This window comes from Sciurus vulgaris (assembly GCF_902686455.1).
Source record: "Sciurus vulgaris genome assembly, contig: HiC_scaffold_570_arrow_ctg1, whole genome shotgun sequence".
Classification (NCBI taxonomy): Eukaryota; Metazoa; Chordata; class Mammalia; order Rodentia; family Sciuridae; genus Sciurus; species Sciurus vulgaris.
Genome location: NW_027632454.1, coordinates 318,531 through 339,944, shown reverse-complemented (window position 1 = coordinate 339,944; position 21,414 = coordinate 318,531). Strand labels below are relative to the sequence as shown.

Sequence of the window (21,414 nt, the reverse complement as noted above, 5' to 3'; positions counted from 1 at the left end):
GGAGCTGCGGGGCCAGCTGAAGTGGGTCTGCAGGAGGATGCAGCCATGGGCGATGGCCTCCAAGGGGGCCGGGCCCTGGGGGAGGAAACCAAGGCCTGTGAAGAGCTGAGGGGCCTGGGCATGAGGTCAGGGAGGGCTGGGAGCCCCTCAGCTGGGAAGGGGTGGGGTGGGGGTGGCTGGCTCATGTCCCTTGGTGCAGGGCTGGGTGGGGCACCGTGGATGCCTGGTCGTGCTGTCTATGATTCTGGAGAGGCAAGGACAGAGCAAGGATCCCAAGCTCAACAGGCTGCAGAACTGCATCCACAGCCGACCTCAAAGGACCTCCACTCACTCATCATAAAAACACTAATTCAGTACCTAACCATGCCAGCAGTACACACAGGGCTGGCTCCTGGAAGGTGCTTCATAAATGGTACTGACTCCAGGGCTGCTGAGTGAGGTTGTTCAGGTTGTTCACTGCACAGAGATATCCTTCCTTGTGTGACTTGGAGAAGCAGCCATCCAGGATGAATGGCCCCATGGGACAGTAGCCAGGGCCTCTCAGCCAGCCTACCACCCGCTCAGAGGTTCTGAAAGTTCTGCCTGGCTCCTGTTCCCCTAACCAGGCCCTGGCCCTGCCCAGGCCCCTGACCCTACAGGCTCTCCCCTGCCTGCTGGACATCCCATGTTGTCCAGTCCCCTGGAGGACTGGACACAGGGCTCAGGCAGCAGAGCACGCTGGGTCATGTCTATGTGTGAAAGGGGCCACATGTGGCAGCGGCTGCCCTGGCAGGTGTGTTGGGTGGCCCCCTTGGTGCCTGTGGCCAGGCAGGTGAGGACAGTGTGCTAGGGGACTCACTTTGACCTTGTGCAGCAGCTGCTGGGACTCAGGCTGCGACAAGACTCCGTGGTCCTTCACGATGGCAGGGACCGCGGGCAGCCTCTGCCTCCATTTACTTGTTCAGGATGCCCTGGAACTTCTTCTTCCCCTGGAGGAGAAGGGAGAGAAGGCAAAACTCCATCCCAGGTCCCCAGCAGTGCCAGCACAGCAGACGCCCTGCCTCGGGGTGGTCTCTGGCCAGCTGTGTGACCCTGGGTCTCCTCTCTGGTCCTCGATTTTTCATCAGTGAGCAGCAGAGCTTGGACTAAACCAGAGGCTTCCGGTTTATTTTTAGTCACGCAATTTTTCTGCCAAAGGAAGCCAACGGGACCGCACATTAAATGAATCCAGGTGGATCTGCTTGGCCTCCTCTAACCCTCAAAGGACTCCAAGTACCTCTGAGGAGCTTTGGAGCTCTCAGGAGCTCAGATCACCCCCTACACACCCATCACTTCATCCCTCCATCCACCCACCAGTCCCTCCATCCATCCACCCCGCCTCCCCTCAGGAATGATCTGGAAGGAAGGGTGAATGGAGCTGGAGTTGCCCTGGCAGGTCCGACCCAGTTTTAGGTTGTTGCCACCACAGTCACTGATTAAGGTGATCTGGGACCACTAGGGCCAGCAGCCACCAACCAAGAGTGACACCAGATGCTCTGAAAGAGGAAAGGGTGTTAAACCTGACCTCAGATCATCTCCACAATGCTTCACACTCCTTTTTCCAGAACCCAGAGGACAGCAAGCAACAAAATCCTCATCAGTGATGCAGCAGGGTTTTTTTTTTTTTTTTTTTTTGGGTTGAAATTAACAAGCTGATTCTAAGGCTCATCTTAAAATGCCAAAGATCTTGAATGGACAACGCTATTTTGAAAAAGTGAGCAGCCCTGTCTCCTGATCTGAAGAATGATTACTCTGGGGCTTTTCACCCATGTCCCTCCAGGGAACAACAGACACCCACATGCAGCACTGGGGGAGGCAGGAAGCCCAGGAGAAGCAGGTTTCTTTTCTCTTTTCTGAAGTCATCACCTGGGTTCTCATTCTTGTCTCCCTGTCCTGCATGTTTGAACGTTCTCCAGAGTTTGGGCACGGGATGGAGGAAGATCTTTGTAAGGGACCCTTCCACATCCTCAGAGATGGGCTCCCTGTCCTCTGGGTCCAAGTGGTGGCCAGCATCTGCTCCACCTCAGTGCTTCTTGGGAAAAGGTGCTCCTCCTCTGCCTTGTGAGGCAGGCAGTGTGAGGAATAGCAAGTCTCCTGAACTGGGCATCCAAGCCAACCAACAGGTCCTCCAAGGCCTGTTCCTGTTTCTTGACCTGCTTCAGCACTGACAGGTGATCTTTTTGGAAGCTCAACATACATAGCCTCAGTTTATAGCCTCTACCCCTTATGGGCTCTGGCTCCCACTGGATGGTCAAGATCTGGCCTCCTCTCTACGTCTTGACACCCATCTTTCACTACCCCTCTGCACCTCTCACTCTCGGGGCTCTCTGTTTAGCACCTCCTTCCATTCTTAGCCTCTGCAACTGGAGGTCTCACAATCTGGCTACTTCTTCTCTCCTCTCCATCATGCATGACTGTAGATAATTCACCTGCTTGTCCTCTCGCCTGCCAGGTGCTGCAGTGGGTAACTCCTTGCCTTCCCACTCAGATATTTTATTGTGTTCTTTATGCTGAGTGTCTTGTGCCAGGCTCCATCTGGGGCACACAGGTAGGGGTTTCGGACACAACCTAGCTGCTATTCCAGGCCCTGCTGGCTTTGTTGGGGCTGAGGTCTGCAACCAGGTCACCGATGATGATGTTTGAGCTGAACGTGTCCACTCTTGCCTCCGGCATGTGATTAGTCATGCTTTCCAAGGGGTTCCTGCTGAAGGACGACTCCCAGTCAGTCTTGGGGGAAGAAAAGTAGGACTGAAATGGTTGCCTCAGAAGGGCTGTCCCAGCCATTGGATCTTCCACCTTGACCCTCCCCTTGAGCTGTGACTCAATGGGCTCAGAGTGCATCTCAGGAACATCAGGGAGAGCCATGGAGGCAGAAGGTGAGGTGCCAGACCTGCTGCTGGGGGCTGCAGGATCCCAAACTACTATCACCCACAGCAGGATGACAATCTAAGAATTAACTTTTCAATACTTTATATGTATATACATATATATTCCTATTTAATATCCTGTTTTCGTCTCCTCAATAGGTGTTCAATTCTTTCCTGCCTGTTTCATTTCATCTTTCTTCTTTAATAATGAAGGCATTGAAAACCACAGATTATCCCCTACACACAACTTTTTGAATCCTTTCTAGATCACTTATGATTTCTGATTTCATTTCTTTTTTGTCAAAATTCTTTTATAAATTATTATTTGGGTCCATTTAAAGTTACTTATTCCTAACTTCATTACATTTTGGTCATAGACTATGCTATTCAGTTTCTTGTTCAAGTTTGTAATTCTTATAAATATTCCATTGACATATATATGTAAATATAAATATGTATGTATGTATATATATATGTGCAATGCATTTTTCTATTTTAAAATTGTAGAATTGTATTATTCAGTTCTTTTATGTATGCCCTCATTTTTATCCAATTCAACTGTTCATTTCTGAAATAGTCATATTAAAGGGTAAACTATAGATTTTAAAAAAATTTTATTTGCAATTCTGTACTTTTTTGGCTTTCTACTCAGTTGCTATTCATTTTGATGTATAGACTTAGAACAATATCTTCTTTTGCCTAAAATTTTTAACCTAAATTTATTATCTGATTTTAATACTCTCACTTTTTTCTCTTTTGCTTTACTGTTTATCACTCTGGTCATTTATTTATTCGAAAGCTTATTTTTTCCTTTTTTTTATCATACCCTCTCCAAAATATATTTGTATGTAGACTATTTTCAAAGACATGTATGACACAAGACTGTTTCAAAATGTGTACCATACTTTGCCTAAAACTTTAGGCAATTTATGAACTATATAGACTCCCCTACCTGAATAAAACAAGTTAGCTGCGAAATTAGGACCAAAGTAAAAGAAGTCTCAGAGCCAAAAATATTCATTAAATGCAAACTTTATGACATACAGTTTAGTACTAATTACTGATTAATTATATACATATTGCTAATTTGATTAAGCAAATTATTCCCACCCTTGTATTCCCACCTGCATTCATTAAATTCGAAGGGCAGCTAACTCTATTTTGTATTCTATTAGCAGTTAATTTCTCTTTCCCCAAATTTCTAATCAAATATTTCTATTATATAAATATTTCTATTATATAAAAACCCTCTCCTTCCCCCACCTTCCCTCCTCTCTCAGGAAAATACATTGTTTGACTGGTTTGTTTGCTATCACTTATTCTTTCCCCATTTGCACCACTTAACAGTTCAGGGGTTGTTAAGATATTTCAGCATTTTTAGTTTCAATTCATCCTTAGATTTTCCCCTGAAGTATGGGTCTACTTTTCAAAACTCCTTATATAACTCATACACTAACCACTCAGGTGATTTCTAAGCTATTTTGCAAAGTTATTGTTTCTTCTCCTTTTTATCTTGTTCCATCTTAAGGTCTCTGTTCTGACTCATTTAAGTTTTTGAGGACTATATTTTCCTCCAAAGGAGCACATGGGCACTAAGCTCCCTGAACTCTTGTGTACACAACCATCTTCTCATCCTCCTGATGGTTGAATGATTGTGAGTCCTTCTCTCTCAATCATCTGGAAATGTTATTCAATGCCAGAATGATTGTTTGATTTTGCAAAATATGTTGTCTTTTCCTCACACAGAAAACTTGGAATTCAATGAAGCCTGCTACCTTTCAGACCCAAATTGTCTTTGCATAAGGAATTTAAATATTGCCTCTCTTCCATCTTATTGTTTTTTCTTCCCTCTAGATCTTCTATTTTTCATGTGTAGTCATATTTTGAGTTTTCTACATTGTGCTCATGATTCCCATCTCTTTGTATTTTTTACAAAGTTTTGAAATACATATTCCACTTGATGTTTATGAATTAAAATTTTAATTCCAAATTAGAATTCCTAAGTGCTTTCATTACTTTTGTTTTATTATTTTACCAATTGTTTGTTTTATCAGCTTTTTTTAGTTAAGACCCACGTTTTCTGGAAATTTCATCTCTTGCTTCTAGGACTCCTTATATGGTTTGTGGTTTTCCTTTAACAACTCTGAGGGCTCAAGCTGAGCTCCTGAGGTGCTCATTCTTTGGAGTTGTGAGACATAAAATATCTCTATCTATGTGACTCGTTCTGCAGTACCAGCCAGTACTCAGTGCCCATTGGATGCTCTCAGGTGAGAACAGGGATTTAACTTCTGAAACATTTTTGTGTGTGGAAACCACTCTTCCTCTTGAATTGCCTTAGATTTCCAGCAGCTTTATTTTCTCCAACGTCACAACATGATGATATTTGTTCCAAAATTTGCCATGATTTTAGGTTCTGTACAAGACCAGAAGAAAAAGTCTGCCACAGATTTTTCTGCCTGGATCTACAGAGCCCAAAGACCTTTACCCTACAGGTCCTGCCTGCCTATCAAATACAGTCAGGGGAGAACATCTGTGGTGAAGTGAGAATTGAGGTTCAAGAACAGCAGGGACACATCCAGGATGCCCTGCTCCTATAATTCTCCTGAGTATATTTTTATTATTTTAAAATGAGAAAACTAACATTCACATGGAATTGTACATGAGTCACAAATGTCAGAATAATAAATGTCCATCAAACCAACCTTTGTGTAACTTATACCATAGTCATGAAAGAGAGTATTGGCAGCAATCCAGATGACTCAAGAGTCTTCCTTCTTTATCATAATACCTCTCTGCCCCTTTAGGAGTGTGCTCCTACTCTAAATTTTATACTAATTTGTTTTCTTGTCTTTCTAAAAATAGACTTATGCTTAGGTATTCAACCTCAAAAAAAAAAAAAAAACCAGAATAAGCTTAAGTTTTGCTTATTCTGAACTTTACATAAATGGAAATATGCTATAGGCATTATTTTGTGTTATGCTGTTTGTTTGGAACATTTATTCATATACCTGTAGCTCTTTCATTTTTGTTTGCTGTAGAGTACTCCATTAAATGGACTTGCCACATTTTTTCATTCTTTCTCCCATCAGTGCACAGTTGTGTTGTTTCTGATTCAATGCTAAATATTGCTGCTATAAACATTATCAATGTATGTTCTGATTTATGTGAACATGTTTCTTTTCTTTCCTTTTTTCTTTTATTTTCCTGTATGTGTGTGTGTGTGTGTGTGTGTGTGTGTGTGTGGTGCTGGGGATCAGTTGTAGGACCTTGCTTATGTTAGGCAGGTTCTTTTCCCCTAAGTTATGTACCCAGCCTTGTAAGTTTCTTGAGAACATCAAATTAGAAGTAAAATGGATGTGATAGCTTTTCAGGCTGGCATGTCTTTGATTTTTTTAGATAATGACATAATGACAGTGCTTCCAAAGGGGTTGTATCAATACCCAACACCCAGAATTTATTAAAGTTTACTAGCATTTAGAATTTCCATTACTATGTGTTCTTTATACAATGCTATCTCATTTTTGTCTTAACTTGAATTTCTCTGATTAGTGGGTAAGCACTTTTTTTTCACATAAGAAAAAAATTGACATTAAAAAGTCATTTAAAAAATAAGCAAGTTGAAGTAACACAGCTGACCAAATATTTCAGCATGGTCATCTTCATTACACCCAGGCATTGGTCCTACTATGTGCCACATTATGGATGGGAAATTAAGGTTTACAGAAAACACACTGATACTCAATAGAAAGCTGAGATTTAAAGCAGACTCAACCTTCTCAGTACCAAGTCCCTGAATATTCAAGATACTAAATGGAGCATCCACATGCATGGCAGTCCAGAAACTGGAGTAACTAATGTGAGGGAGAGAAGACAGAAGGCTATATCACTTTTCAAAAATAATTTCATAGTGATACACAGGTGTAGCTGAGGCCTCAGGAAGAAAAAGAAATATGTTAGATGAATTTAGATTTAGTGATAAGTCTGCCATGGGAGATTTTTAATTTTTTTTAAAATGAAGACACTCAAAGATTTTTTTATTCTTAATTTTTGAACAGCAAAAAGTATACATTTTTACTGTCAGGTATTTGGAAAAGTCAGAAAGATGCAAAGATAACAATAAAAATATCACTCAATCTCACTACCCAGGGATAACTACTGTTAATATTTTATTTTATACTTCCAGCATTTTTCACCCATAAATATAGGTGTTATAATAAGTGAGATCAGACTACATAAGTTATGTTGTAAACTATTTCCTAAATATTAAGAACCACTTTTCTTTGCATTAAAAATTTATTTGACCATGATTTTGAAAAGTAATCCATGTTAATGCTCTAATCAATTTTTAAAAATATTTCCAATGACCTACTCCATGATGAGTGTATATATATATATAAAGACTGGTCTCACTTATGATTATTATTTATTTAAGTATTATTTATTTAAGTAGTATTTTTAGACACGTGCATGATTATAGATCATAGTTCACAAACTCAGGTTCTCAGTTTGGTCCTGAGTCACTTTATCTATGAATAGTGATACACCAGTGTTTCTCTTAGGGTTTTAAAAGAATCTGAGAAGCTTATCTGGTGCCACTATGGTCAGCATAGACAACAGCATTGGAGAAACTCCTGCTGTCCCTTAAAGCCAGGTGGCTCTCTGCTTCAATACTACCCTTGGGACAGGAAGGCTTCCCAGCCTGGGAAACCCCAGTGCACAGCATCCAGCCTCTCCAGGGACACCAGCCATATGCATCTGTCTTAGCTCTGACCACCACTGTAGGTGCTGCCAGGCAGAGGACATGGGTACTCATGGCCTTCCTTCCAAGTCGTGGAGAGAAAAGTTCTGTCTTCACTCTTCACCCTCTGAAAAGCTCTCCAGTTCTCCCGGGAATGTTTGCAGGCCCATCAATGACTTAGGCTTTCACATGACAAGTGTGGTAGAGATTCTTAGCAGTTTCAGCTTTTCACCAAGCAACACACTTCACTTAGGGTAAGGGATCCCCAAGGTTTTGTGATCTTCAAATGAAGAAAAGAAAAAAGAAATGAGAACACCAGCAGCTCGATTCCCTTCAATTCTTCTAATACATCATCTTACAATGTCTAAGACACTTGTAAGGTGATTTATTCCTAGTGAAATAAAAAGAACACAGTAATTATTTTTCTTTTATTATTTATTTATTTATTTTGATTTGTTGTACACAAATGGGATACAACTGGTTCTACATGAAGTAGAGTTGCACCATTTGGGTAATCATACATGTACATAGGGTAATGATATTTGTCTCATTCTGTTATTTTTCCTTCTTCCCACCCCTTCCCACCCCTCTGATTCCTCTATAGAATCCATCCTTCCTCCATTCTTGGTTCCCTCCCACCCCTCATTATGTATCATCATCTGCTTATCAGAGAGATCATTCAGTCTTTGTTTTATTGGGATTGGCTTATCTCACTTAGCATGATATTATCCAATATCTTTACCTGCAAATACCATAATTTTATTCTTCTTTATGTCTAAGTAATATTCCACTGTGTATATGTACCACAGTTTCTTTATCCATTCGTCAATTGAGGGGTATCTAGGTTGGTTCCACAATCTGGCTATTGTGAGTTAAGCACCTATAATCATTGATGTGGCTGCATCACTGTAGTGTGCTGATTTTAAGTCCTTTTGGTATAGGCCAAGGAGTGGAATAGCTGGGTCAAATGGTGGTTCCATTCCAAGTTTTCTAGGGACTCTTCATACTGCATTTCAGAGTGGCTGCACTAATTTGCAACCCCACCAGCAACGTATGAGTGTACCTTTTTCCCCACATCCTCGCCAACTATTATCAAGAATATGAGATCACAGTAATTATAACATGAAGCAAAGAGGTGCAGGGTGCCAAAGAAAGACTAGTGGGTTCCTAATGAAACTGAAAGGGCTCAGGGCATCAATGCACGGAAAGGAAAACAAAGCTTGAGAATGGGCAGCTGGGCACCTTGCTGACAGTGGGCTCCCCAGCCCCTGCTCTTCAAGTTCTGGAAGAAGTATCAGAGGAGAAAAGGCAGAGGATCAGGGAGGAGCCCTGGGTGCTGAGGTGGGAAGACAAGGCAAACCCGGAGCTTTCCTGGGAGGAGCACAAGCAGAAGCCACAGGCCCCAGCTCTGCGGCAAGGCCTTCCGCCCACGGCCACATGCAGGAGGGTTTCCAGCTTTGTTCCTACCACCAGACTCACAGATACGACCGAGAAGGTAATTTTGAAGCTGAAAATTTGGTAATATGGCCTCTGAGCCATATTATGGTCATAATATGAGCCATAATATGGTCACTCTGAGCCATTCTAGAGTGAATGAATTTACAATTATAAAAATTACTTTTGCAATGCCGGCTGACTGGGAGAAATGATCAGATGATCATACTGCTAAAATTAAACGTCTTAAATTTAACATTATGGTAATTCTGTCATTTCATTCAAGTCACATGAATTGCCACAGCATTCTGGGTAGGCCATTAGCTCACTCTTTTTACTTATGTTCCCTCTTTTTTTCTCTTTTTTAATCCCAGAGAAATGGCTGTAATGAGTTGCTAATAAATGACCAGTAGGAACAATCTCAATTCATTCAGCCATTGCATTTTCAGAAAAGACCTGATTCCGATTCTGTGGCGAGCTAGAGCAGGCAGAGGTGATGGTGCCACACCTCCTCCAGCCCCTCAGGGACACGTCTGCCTGGGAAGGAGAGTTATCAGGTGAAATGCAGTTCCTGCTAGCAAGCTGCCCCAGGGTACAAAGCCAGCAGGGACTGTGCCAGGCTGGGGGTCTCCTCTGCAGCAAGCTCCCCACACCTGGGCATGATCCTCAGGTGACCAGGGAGGTTTCCATAGCTGCTCACTGTGACACTCAGCAAGTATTAGAGAGCTGCCTCCACTCCTCCTATTAAAAGCCTGCCCCACATCAGACCAAATGTTCACATGCCTGCATAGCCCATGCTAAACACAACCTTTACCTTGAGGTTTTCAGAAAACTTTTGTAATTATCCTTGCAAGAGATGGAGCAGGGTTCTGCCATGGAGCAACAGTTCAGTGCTGTTAGACTCCCAGCTCAGCCCTCATGAGCTGTGTGACTTGAAGATAACTCAGCCTCTCTGGGCCTCATCTGTAAAGTCAGGGGCACCTCTATCATGGTTACTGCAAGGAGTGTGTGGCCTGATCCACAGAAGCACCTGGAAGGCACCAGCCCTGAAAGTGCTCCTTAGGTGAGTGTTGCTGTCTGGCATGCCTGGCTCTCAGGATGTTCCCTCCACCTGCTCCACTCTCTGGGCAATGGCCAAACAACTCAGGATTCCCAATGTGTAAGAAAAGTTCACTCACAAACTACTTCCAAATGTGCTGCGGTTTTGGCAAAAACAAAATATACTCATTAGTCACATTGGCATCTTTTTACATTTTCAAAACATTGAATTAAAAAGTTTAGATTTCAGTTCTATAATTTTCTTTTCCTTAATATTTTCAGGTCTGAAACATCATCATAGACTTCTGAAGAGCTGATGTTCTTTAGACCCTAAGCCAGAAGCCTAGTGACAATTGTGGCACCTGGTGGGATGGGGTCAGCAGACCCTGGAAGCCTTGCTTCCCCTGTGCCCACTGCTCCTGTTGTGCCCTCCTTCTCCCCTTTCCCTGGGGCCAGCAGCCAGGGCAGTGATCACTCTGCCCATCACGCATACAGTGGGTGCTGAATTGCTCACTCACAATGAGGGAGGCCCTCTGGGGACAATGCTGAGGCTCATCTCTGTGGTCCTGTCCCACCCACTGGACTTACTGCTTTGGCCCACAGGCCTGCTGACTGGCCAATAGCCACTGGTACTCACGCTGTCTGGCTGTGTCTTCCAAACACAATCACCTCATATAGATTGCTTGTTCCAACTGGATGGAAAACTTTACAAAGGACCAAAAACTGTCCATTCTGTATTTTTGTGAAATATTTTAACGGACATATTGTACAACTAATACTTAACATATAACATAATACAGTAATACTTACTACTTAGTGTAAGTCCTAAAATACATACAATTTAAAATACAAGTCCTACAACAAACTCTTTCATAAAAACTCCTTCCTCATAACCAACATTGTCAGTTGGTTGCTGCTCTGAGACACTAACTACTACTTTCCCTCACGTCCTCCTCAAAGTGCTGTCTGCGGTGGTCAAAATGGTATTTAAGATCATGAGGCATTGGATGGTCCAGTGATTAGCAATTACTGGGAAGAAGTAGTGAGCAGAATTAATTGGCTGCTGACATATTGACACTGACAGACACCCATTACCTTACAAGGGACACTAATGCACAAAAATGCACCGAAGCAAATCGGCCCTCCGGCTCCCACTGGCAGCAGAGTATATTAAGTGCAAGTCAGTGGGCATCCAGCAGGAAGGTGATGGCTTTGACATCAGCCCTCTGGGTGAACGTCCATCCAGCAGGCATCCAAACTGCCTGGTGATGCTCCGCATCTCTTCCCTCTGTGGACATCAGCAAAGAGCCCCTGCTTCCCTTTGAAAGTGTCCTCCTGGGAGCCCAGCCCCCACAGGGGACTTCCCACATTCTTCCTGTCCTCATCTGTGCTGGGGAGGATTTCAGTGTGCCCTGGAACTGGGAAGCACGTGCGGAGAAGTTTTCTGCCCTTAAGACTTGGTCCTTCTGAAGGGAACCCTCATGCCTCACCCTCGAAACTCGAAATGCTCCAGGATCCATTGTTCTCTCAGTAGTTGTGAAGGTTGGGCATGTGTTTGAGTTTGAGCCAAGCATGTGAGTGTGCCTGTGTGCGTGCAAGAGTGTGGAGCATGCTACCTGGATATGAGGTGTGTTAGCATGCACACCCACCCACTGCTGGAGCCCCTGGTGGCCTCTGGCCTCCTGTGAGCAGGCCTGGAGACACTGATGCAGAAGCTAGGAGCACACAGCCTTCCTCCTGGTGACCCAGGGAGAAACACCTTCAGGCCTCAGGGCACAGTGTGGACGGATGGGGCATGGCAGGTGCTGGCATGATACAGACATCTCTTTCTAGCTGCTTAACTTGACAGACTTCACATGCTGCATACCAAACATGAGACTAAAATGCACAGGATTTAAAATATCGTCTATTAGGTGCATCGATGTCTGTTCAGCAGTGTCTCTCCAGAGCCTTTCTCCCACATGTACTGACTGTGTTCTCCAAGGAGAGGTCACAGGTGTGGGGTGTACACAGATGCCTCCTGCCGCTGCAACAGGGAAGTGAGTGAGGGTGCTTTGCACCAGGGAGACCTATGTGTCTGGGTCATGTTGCCCAAGCTGTCCAGGCCAGCCACTGAGAGCTCCCTGTCTAGCTCAGAGCACAGATGCAAGGGTCAGACCTCAGCAGCCCAGAGAGAATGGAGGCTGCACAGCACTGCCATCACCAGTCTGTCCTGGGCCTAAAACTGTGGTTTGAGGTGACTCTAACCACTTAAGCTCAGGTTTTGAAGAAACCCTGGGAGGAAGTCATGAATAGACACACCCAGATTCCCTTGCTCTCCTGGGAAGAGCAGTTTCTGGAGCATGAATCAGTGTCTCCTCAAAGTCACACAGACCACCTGGCTTCCATCCTTTATGCCTCCTTGTGGGGCTGCCTCTCCCCCTCAGACTTCCTCCCAACTGACCTCTTCAAACATCAGCTCCAAATTCCTGTGAAACTGGCCTCCAGACACCTGTGCTTCCCCTCTCATTGGAGAGACATGCTTATTTCTTGATAGAAATATAAAATGATATTCTAAAGTTAAGATGAATGTGTCAGGACCTCAGTGGTCATCAGCTCTGGATGTGAATTTGAACAAGGGCCTGGACCCTTCCAGGCCTTGGTTTCCTCCTTGGAAGAAAAAAGGCTAGATTCCCAGGAACACCCAGAGCCGGGTGATCAGGTGACAAAAACTTCCAAGTGTGCAGAAATCTAGGGGGCTGGTGGGGTATTCCAGAGAGCCCCAAGACCTGTCCTTGGTGCCAGAGTGGCAGGCACTGGAGAAAACAGGAAGTTGCAAACTAATCCATCACTGTCGCTTCCTTTCCTGTGTTGGTGTGTTCACTTGTCTCTTGTGTGTGCTTATGGGAACCAGGACCTCGCGCAACAGGCAAGCAGCCGCCACCCAGCCACACCACATTGCTGCATCACTTCTCAGGATTTCTGATAGCATGCTCCTTGATGTTCTCATGCCAGGTCGGAGGGCGGGACCCATCACTTTGGGGTCACCCAGTTACGTGCCCCCATATCATCCCCTTCACCTCACTTGCCCCCTGCCTCCCTGGGCTGACACTGACCTGAGGACACTGCAACTGCTGGAGAATCATCCAGAGAGTGGGCAGCCCAGATGGCAGGCTTGGAGGGAGCAGGAGCAACGGGGCACCCACAGGCACGTCCCCTGCTCTCTCACGTTCCCCAGTGTGAGAACCCACCCACACCAAGGGCAACACACAGCTGCGGAAAGTCATCCCAAGGCACCAGCAATGCTCGGAATGTGTGTCCCATCAAGAGGGCTTCAGCTTCACAGGGCTGTGCCAACCGCACCCAGCTCCCCCTGGCCCTGCTCTAGGCTCCTGACCTCTACACCCCACCTCTCATGAACCCGCAAGGGTGCTGGGCCCATGTCTGGGGCTGGGAGCTACCCACTGGGTGTGGCTGGGTCTGGGTGCTCCCTGCCAACAGAGCAGGACAGGGCAGGTGTGCACGCTGACCAGCACAGGCCTGTCCCCAGGCACATGTGGGTGTGACTGTCGAGTTCTCCCTTCAGGTAGACCAGAGTTCAAACCCACGTCTCTAGCTGTACCCTCACCAGAGGTTCATGCTGGCCCTTTGGCTTGCTGACCTGTGGCCCCCACTTCAGTGCTGAGGGACAGCCAGGCTCTTAACCACGGCTTCCTGACTCCATCCACACTATGACCACTGCCTGTATTGTACCCAGTTGCAATGACTGAATAGTGTCAGCACCATTGCAGAATGCAGATTTGGAACACAGTAGTAACCCAAAAAGAGGCCTAGCCCTGCCCAGCCCAGCCCTACCCTGCCCAGTCCAACCTCCCCAGCCCTGCCATGCCATCAGACAGCAGCATCGTGCTCAGGCAGAGAGCCTTGCCCTGTGGTTCCCTGACACCAAGAGCTGTAGTCTGATCCATGTGACCAGGGTGTGGGGAGGTGCTGTGGGCAGGACTGCAGCAAGCATCAAAAGGGGCAGCTTGGTGGCCAGTCACTGCCAGCAGTGGGTGCTCGTGTGTTGCCCAGGTCCTGGGGTGTGGGCCTGGGTCCTGTGCACAATGCGTTCATGTGTGAGAGCCGAGGAGGAGCAGTGAGGAGGGTGCCCAGGCAGAGCACTCAACTGCCCCCAAGTCAGAGGGAACATTCACCACCAGTGCTGTTGGCATATGCCCTTGAGATGAGGACCAGACAGTGCAGGAGGGGCAGGTGTGCCCCTATCAGCTGCCGTGTCTGAGAGCTACTGACCATTCACAGATCGCGGCTGGGGAAAATCTCATGTGCGCTTGTATGCCTGGGGTGACATTGGATTTATGTCTCCAGGACACTATGTGGCTCTCTGCTAAGGGTGTGAGAGCCTCTAACCAGACCCTCAGAGGAAGCAGTGTGGGTCAGCATTGCCAACCGGGGTTCCCACTCAGTGCAAGGGAACGAGGTGGTCTGAGGTAACACACGTGTTGAGCAGTCACAGCCCGACTGAGATGCTAGAGGCCAGAGCTAGAGCCCCACTCTGTCACTGCCTATGATCTCCAGAAGGGCAGAATCTTTAAGTTCTGTGGGCCTCGCCATCCTTATCACTTTAATGTTACCTGGACAGTTTGTCCAAGGATTAGGTAAGATTCTGTCCCAGTTTCTGGGAACCAGCAGGTTCTAGAAGACAAATTAAGGAGTCAGTGTGTGTTTATTCCATTTGTATCTGATCAAACTCCTCATGCAGGCTACATGTGGCATGTTGTGTTCATTATCGCTACTGGTGAAAGGTCAGGCATGCTATGCTAGGAAGCGCAAAGAAACTAGGGTGCAGAGCAGGTGGGGTATCCTGCTTGTGGAGGTGTCTTTGAGGAGGTCTGTCCACAAACACCAAACAGAGGGTCACCCTCATGCACAGCCTCTCACGGTCATCTTGAACCAGGGATGTGGCCCCTCTCAGACTCCAATCACTCAGAAAATAAAGGGCACACTGATGGTTCCTAACGTTCTGTCAGCCCGACAACTCCACAGTGTTCAAAGGGAGCCCCATTGGCACAGGGAGAGCCTGCAGGCCAGCAGGATGAGGCAGCCCTGAGTGCCATTATGGGGGGCCAGTCTCCAGCCTGTGATGCACAAGGAACAAATGATTCCTCCTCCAGATGCAGGTCTGGCTTAGTTCATTTCCTGCCAGTGGGAAAGTGTGTGTCTCCCCCTTATTGGTCTCTAGTGATGTATTTGCTGGTGCCCGTGTTTCTTGCTGAGGAACAGGACAGAAGACAGATGCATGTGCTTCTTGAACAGCTCAAAGGCTCACTTCGAAGTTTCCATCCATGTGGCTTTCACAGCAGAGCAACCTTCACCAAACTCATCACAGCTCAGACTGAGGTAGGAAATCGTGCCACCTCCAAATGGAACCTGCCAGAGCAGCGTGGAAGCTGGAGATTCCTTCTGCATGGGCATCGGGCATTTGGCAGCACCAGTCACCTCAGTGGCCCCACACACGCCTGGCCAGCAGGAGATGCCCTGCCCATGCTGCTGTGGCCTGTTCCTTTCTCAGGTGCCATCCTAGCTCTGTGTCCACATGATGATGTCCTGCCAACCTGGCCTGCCTCTACTACCTGAGGCCTGGATCTCCATGCCGTGAAGAGCGGGAGTTGTTTTGTCCCTAGTCTTTACGTGGCGGGTACAGAGGAGCCCCAGGCAATATAGGCTTTCAGTAAGGATGCTCCTCAGTGCTGGAGGTGTCACCTCTCATCCCACGGGCCTGCATCCCTGTGGCTCACACAGGCTTCCCTGTCAGACCAGTCAGGAGCCCATCTTACCCCATGTGGCTGCGGCTTCTCTCATTGTTATGCATATTATGGACTCTGAAAATCTTACAGAGAACTTAAATATTAATTTGCCTTTCTGTACATTCAAATATCAGAGCACCAAGGAAACACCATGTGACTGGAGATTGCTATCACATTATTTAAAGACGGCAAGTGTTTACCTGAGAATGCCACATCATGCTTCTGAGTTGTGGGCACGATCCACTCCCCATCCATGAATCTCTGTGATATTTATGATATTTATCTGAGTGATATAAACATTCCTTAGAATAATAATGCTTTGTGTAACCTCCCATGAGAGTTTGTCTATTAAAAAGGAAATTAAATACAAAGATATGGGAAAAATCACTGTGGCCATAATGAATTTAGTCAATTCAAGAAGGAAAATGAAATAAGAGTTATTGGAAGCCCAAACTTCCCTTCTGATTCTCATGATTCATCACTTATCAGCAGAAATCCAGCTGGCACTCCTCCTGTGCCCACACACACCAGGTCCTGGTGGGCTGGACCACTGAGTCACAATCACGGGCTTCTGCTCCCAATCTGATCAAGATACAGCCTGGGCCTCTGTGGGATGCATCTGTTCCGACTTTCCAACTTCCCAATCATTCACTCAGAAACCTTCCTGAGATAGATTTTCAGCTCATGGGCCAGTTTCTGAGTTTCTGACTTGAATTCACCCAGAAATACCCAGTCTAATATTTCTGTTTCCTTAAAGAGTAAGAGCCCTCCCACGCTTCATTCCAGCATCCAATCCCTACAAGTCCTTTTTGAAACATGCCCTAGTCAGCACAACCAGGAGCCACCAGGTGTGGCCTTTCAAGTGTGTGTTTAGTCACATGCCCTGGTTTTATCACTAGCCAAGAATGGAATCCCAGGTTTTGAAAACTTTCTAAAAATTTTTGGAGGAGAGACACTGGGGAGCACTGTCTTTAAATGACAAGAGCAACTTTATAACATGGGTTTGAGTAGTATGTGATCAGTGATATATTTTTTTATTTTATTATTTATTTCCAGCAGACAATATGCCTAATATTGCTGTTTATTGGAAGCCAAACAAGAATGACCACAATGGTTTGGTTTTCCTTTAAGGGAGGAAGAACAGTTTTAGGGTGTGGGAAACATTATTTCTGCAACCAAGTCCTATTTTGCTATCTTTCTATGCACAGTAAGAGGAGCTAGACCTGCTAGTAAAAGTCATACCTCAGCAAATGAGGGCCACCCCTCCCCCACCAGGAAACCACACGCATGACTTTTCACATCAGGGTTTGCCTGATTCATGCTTAGCTCAGCTGTGTTTAGTTGAAAGCACGGAAAGACAGTGTGTGTTGCAGCTATAAAGGAAAAGTCGTCATCCTGAAAGCCCTCCTGTAATGCCTTTAAAATCAACAGCCAGAAAACCATTACAGTAATTGCCAATCCCAGAGGAACCAGTGGCTAATCATTTCTGGATGTACTCCGGCGGGGCAGCAAGGCCCTTCCCCATGCACTCCTGGGGCCTCCAGGCCCTCCCTCTTCCAGCCCAGCCCACCGGGGGTTTGCCCTGGGTTTACTTGATTTCGCTGCTACAAGAAGGGATTTGTTTTCTGAGTAGTACAATCAGGTGAACCCCTCACTATTTGTGGTTCCCTGCCACTGACAAGGCAGGTTCGCTGGGCTTGGGAGAGTCTGTGGAAGGAGAGGTCAGCAGCCACCAAGTGTCTCCCTGTTCCTCTGCCTCTTGCTCAAACAAGGCATGTGCAGTCCCTACTGACCCAGGATGCGACACTTGGAAGATGTATCTCCCTTCTGAGAGTCCTAATGAGACACCCGAGAACACCCGAACCTCATTCCAAACAGAGAGCTCTACCTATTTGCTGATTTGCTTATTGTGTTTGTTTTGTTCTTCACCAAGTTCTAACAAATTAAACTCATGGCTTCTAATCTTGTCATATTCATGGGACTAAAGAAAGGGACAGATCACCCTCACATGGACTCACATTGTTCTCATACAAGGATAGGAAACACATGGAGCCCCCTCTTCATGACCTTCCATCCTCCTTCCTCCACCCCTGCTCTCAAAACCTGAGATTTCATCTTGCAGGCACAGGCTGAGGCTACAGCATCGCCTGCCCCAGCTGTCTCTGGTCCTTCTGTTTCCTCAGGTGTGATCTGTCCCATAACTACCTGCCCCATAACTGGCTCCCCACTATATGCCTGGCTCCACATTAATAGAAAATACTGCTCCATGCAGTACCTCACTCCTGAAAGTCTGAACTTAGCAGCAATTTCATGGAAAGTTCTGGTTCTAGACACAGTATGCGTCAGTTCAGGTTCAATTGGCAGCTGCCCATCAACCTATCCCTATGGCTATATCCTATAACTGCAGGCTTGGATTCCTGACTCTATCTCCCAAGACCATGTAGTTCACTTCTAAATCTACTCTCTAGTCCCTGGTAGGAGAGTCCACAGAGGCCATCATCACACGCAGCCCCAAACCTCAGCCTCCTAGCCTGTATGGAGAAGAAAACCCCTTCTTCTCCCGATCTCTGCACTCACTCTCTGACGTCATTCTGCAGGGAGACTTAGGAGCCTGAGGCCATGGTTCACACTTGCAGTAGCCTGAGAAGCAGATGGGCCAAGAGGATGCCCGCCAGCTACCTCTGAATGGGGATGAGGAAGAGGCGCACAGAGTCAGGAGGACAAAGGCAGCCCAGGGAGGCCGGCCTCCCCTGGTGCAGGCTGCCCAAGTGCACGAACAGGTCCAGCAACACTTCTCCCCTTACCCGGACAGCAGCGTGGAACAGAGCTGCAGGCTACTCAGGCTCAGAGCTTGCAAAGGAGGTGCAGAAATAAACCAAGTTTTAAAATAAAAATTCTGTTGCTGTTATTTCAAGTATGACACAGGAAAAACTGCTCCCCATCACCACTGGTCAATACACAGTGGTACAACGTGCCTGCTTCCATTTTATGCTAGATTTGCCTGATAGATGGGCGTTCTTAAGCAAATAGCACAACTTTAATGGGACAGGTGCTCTGAATGTTCATGGAAGGTCATTCCTTTTATTTCAATTAACAGCAAAAGCTACAAAAACATGAGAACGAATTAATTTAAAGCTTCCATTTAGAGCTCCTGGGAGGACAACTCCAGGCCACTAGGTTGTCTTGGCACCTCCAGCCTCCCCAGCTGGCAGAAGCCATGCCTCCTCCTCGACACATGCACAGCTCAGATGGTACATTAGCGAAGAATATGATGTCCATGTAGAAGCTGAAATATTTTCATTGCCATAGAGATAAGAAGAATGGCAAAAATACAGGCACACTTGACATACTTCAAGGCAGAATTTAATTAAAGAAAATCTCAAATGACAATGCCAAGATGGCTGAGCTTGCCAGGGCTTTTGTGCTCTCTCACTGTGCACCACAGCCCCCAACCAAATCCTGCGGGCTCAGGTGGTGCCTGGGCTGAGCAGCCAGTGAGGAGGCTCCAAGACTCAGAGAGGTGTAGTAGCCACTATCATTATCTTTTTTTATTGAGCACAGAGAAAGGAAGGAATAAAGGCGAGTGGAGACAATTTGCCATGGAGCTACATGTTTCTTCAGAGATGGCAGCTGAACCTGGGGCAATTCCTCTTAGGTCCACAACTGTGGGCCTGCAGCCTGGTGCGAGTCACCTTGACTCCAGCCCATGCTCCCGAGTCAGGGCCCAGGCAGGGGGACAAGGGCAGTTGTCATACTGTTTTCCCAGAGAGGGGAGTGGCTCTGTTGAACACCTGCCACTCCAGCTCCTAGCAGGGGGTAGAGGCTGTCACTTCTCTCCAAAGTTAACATTTTATTTTTGCAGAAACCATGGAAAAACCTCCCGGGAGCTTCCACCAGAGGAATCTGCTGCTAAGTCTTTCCTAAGGAGGTCACAGTGGAGGCCTCTTGCTGTGTGGTTCCCTCGAATGGGCTTCTGGTGGGAGAGGAGGGCGGCAGGTGGCAAAGGTCAGAGGGAAGGAAGATGGGCAACTGCAACTCACCAGCCTTGGGGAGTAACCTATCCCTCCAACCCTGCCTGGTGCCTGGTGCCGTGTTTTCCTGCCCAGCAAGGATGTGTCCAGGTCCCTGAGTCTGTCATCATCCTCCCACCTGCTATGGCTCTCCGTGCAATCTTGGCCACATCCTCACCTTCTGCGCCCCCTACCATGATGCCCAGGGTCTCCTCCAGACCCAATCCTGCCCTGGGTGCTGACCAAGCAGCTCTCTGACTGTACCTCCTGGATATTCCAGAACATCCTCCATCAGCTCCAACCTCCCTCCTCTCCTGACTCCCATCTCCACCTGCAGGGCTGCCTGGGCCTGGAGCCCCAGGTTCCACCAGGTCCCCTCTCTTCATGCACAGGCCTGGTCAGCCCCAAGTCACCATCCGCCAAGGCCAGCAAGATGGTGCCTCGCCTGTGCTAGAGTCCAGTCCTCTGCCCCATGTCTTTGGGTGCTGAGCAGAGTGTGGTTTGGTGGGACAGGGCTCACTGAGCCCAGGAGCACAAGGAAGGCACTCAACTTCCCCCACAGGCCCCCAGACTCCTTCAGACTCGCCTCTTGAGTCCTTGAATTGACCAGACATGGTTTCTGTTATTTGGTTAGAAGAATAGTCACACAGATGTTGATAGCAGAGCTATTCCAGGAGAAAGCTGGGTGAGTAAAGAAGGGATGGCAGGGTCTTCACAAACACGCTGATTCTGACCCCTTATGTCCCCCAAGTTCAAGTCTGTGACGGGAGCACTGCCATTCAGGATGTGAAGCGGGGACTCAGCCCTGCTGGGGCTCACCTCACAGGCTCAGAACAAGAATTTTCTGGTGGCTCTGCCTGCCCCAGACCCGAGCCACTGTGCTCTGCCCCAGTCCTACTCAGGGGCTCACTCTGCTCTAAGTCACTTGAAACAGGACATCGGCTTCTTGGGAAGTACTTGTACTGCTGGTGCCCATCACGGCTTCTGATGGGTCCCTCTTGAAAACATGTTTCTCTTGACATGAAAAGCTACTTTTCCAAGCTGTCCAGCTGCCCAGGATGGGAGCTGCCTGACTCTGAGGGCTGCCGAGGTGTCCGGAGGTCTCAGCCCTGCAGGTGGCCCTGCTGGGCTGGCTGCTCACCCCAGCTGGCCCGCCTGCCCCTCCCAGGGTGCTGTGTCCATCTGTGTACCTTTATACTGAGCAGTCACATGTGTGCCACCAGTACAAGACCTGGCAGGGAGCTCCAGGATACCTTAGGCCAAGAGGGGACCTGTGCACAGCCATCATCTGTCCTGGCCCAACATCCTGCTGTGGAGGGTGAAGTCCTGGACAGTTGGGCATGGGGGGAACAGGGGAGCCATGGAGGGCGAGAGCCCATGCCCACTGGGGGCCACATGAGCACAGCTGCCCCAGGGAATAGGGCAAACTTCAGAGGACCCGCTGGACAAATGTCAGAACGTCTCCACTTTCCGTGACAGTTTCTTTGGTGGCAAGTAGAGCCAATCCCAGCCCAAGGAGGGCA

General features: G+C 47.2%; 1 pseudogene across 1 annotated transcript in view; it reads left to right on the top strand.

Annotated features, from left to right (window-relative positions):
• The first annotated feature begins 2,881 nt into the window (after positions 1 to 2,881).
• The window catches only part of LOC306652763 (translation machinery-associated protein 16-like), a 32,351-nt pseudogene continuing 13,818 nt past the window's right edge, over positions 2,882 to 21,414 (top strand). The window contains exon 1 of the transcript in view: positions 2,882 to 2,894. The product of the transcript in view is annotated as a translation machinery-associated protein 16-like (transcript). The remainder of the gene's footprint in view (positions 2,895 to 21,414) is intronic.